The sequence below is a fragment of the Ursus maritimus genome, unplaced genomic scaffold (assembly GCF_017311325.1).
Source record: "Ursus maritimus isolate PB19 unplaced genomic scaffold, ASM1731132v1 scaffold_2, whole genome shotgun sequence".
In the NCBI taxonomy this organism is placed as follows: domain Eukaryota; kingdom Metazoa; phylum Chordata; class Mammalia; order Carnivora; family Ursidae; genus Ursus; species Ursus maritimus.
Genome location: NW_024424452.1, coordinates 1,295,758 through 1,297,098, shown reverse-complemented (window position 1 = coordinate 1,297,098; position 1,341 = coordinate 1,295,758).

The window sequence follows — 1,341 nt, the reverse complement described above, 5'->3', positions numbered from 1 at the left end:
GGGGGGGCGGTGTGGATAGAAGTCCTCGAGGGAAGGTACCCGCAACCGGAGGATCCGTGGTCAGGCACAGAGAGCAAAGCCCAGAGTTAGGGGTGCAGAGGATTGGAGGCGGGGCCAAACGGCGGGCGTCGGGGTCCTTGCCACTGCGCCCCCTACCCCAAGCAGAGGATGCGCCATCCGGCTGCGACCTCGTCCCCCTAGTGTCAGCTGGGTCGCCCCTCCCCCGTGGCCGCGCCGATTGGCGGTCTGCGTGTAAGTCATTAAATCTGTTACAGAGACGCCGGCGCCGCCGCGAGGACATCTGTCAGGAACCCAGGACTGCGATCCACGCCCCCTACCCCACCCCCAGACCCAGAGCAGGGGAGAGGATGCGACACCTCGCTCACCAAAGCTCTGAGATTGCCGAGCGCGGCACGTGAGCGCTGCTGGAAGGCGTTGGGGTCCCCGAGTTAACGGAGGGGGCGGGGCCGGCGGCCAGCCCTGGGGGACAAAGACCCCCAAGCTGCTTGAGAGCCGGGCTCTGCAGATGGGCAGACGGCAAGAAGTATTCCATATTCCCCGCCCCCCAAATCCTCAAATCCACTCAAGCTCGGATCTGAGCGTTGGGATGAGGTGGGGGGAGGAGACGGAATCCTCCTGGGCCTTCGGGGGTGCGCGCAGGCGACGCTAGAGGGGAGGCCACCAGGACACTGCCTCCTGCCTCCGCAGGCAGCTGTAGCTACACCCCAAAACCCTCTCCGGAGCTTCCCGAGTCCCCTCTGCCCTCCACGCCTCCCCAGGGCTGCCCGCGGCGACCACCCCACTCCTCACTGCCCCTCAAATGGGGCGGCAACCGGCCTGCAGGGTGGGGGGGCGAAGGTGTGGAGCGTCGCTGTGTAGGCTGGGAGAAGAGGCGCTGATGGGAGGAAATCCCCGCTTGTCTCTGGCAGTCTGGCCTGAGGAACCCCACACCCATCCAGCCGAGGAGGGCTCTGTTGGGGACTGTGCTCAGATCGGGCCAATCTGGCCCGGCCCCGACTGAGCGGGTGGCCACAGGCCACACCGTGCAGTTTGGGAAGAGAAAAAGTTGGGGGGGGCGACAACCCGAGACCGGGATAGAAAGACTGGGAGGAGAGCGGGGAGGGAGGGCGTGGAGGGAAGAGACAGGATAGAGACGATGAGAGCCAGGAAGGGAACCAGTTCTGGGCCTGGGGTCCCGCCCCACCCCGCAGCCAAGCCCAGCTTCGCAGCTTCCCGGGCCTGGAAAGGTTCGGGTCACAGGCGCCTATTAATAGCCGCGAACCGGGTCCTTCCCGCCGGCTCAGCAGCTGCGGGCAGAGCCCGGCGAACGGGGGGGGGGGG